Below are 200 nucleotides of genomic sequence, written 5' to 3' on the forward strand. Positions count from 1 at the left end.
GTAGATGCTCCAGCCCCTCAGCCCCTTCACACCCTCCACTGGACCCTCTCCAGCAGTTCCCTGAACTAGTTTTCCCCAAACTCCTTCCTCCAACTCCCCACTCCCACCCTCCCTTCCCCACCTCCTGCCCAATTCCATCCCCTTCTCCATGACCAGCTCCCCATCCCTTGACCACTAAGGAAGGGGCTCTTTGCCCTGGG

Source organism: Merops nubicus, unplaced genomic scaffold, assembly GCF_000691845.1.
Source record: "Merops nubicus isolate BGI_N331 unplaced genomic scaffold, ASM69184v1 scaffold6846, whole genome shotgun sequence".
NCBI classification, from domain to species: Eukaryota; Metazoa; Chordata; class Aves; order Coraciiformes; family Meropidae; genus Merops; species Merops nubicus.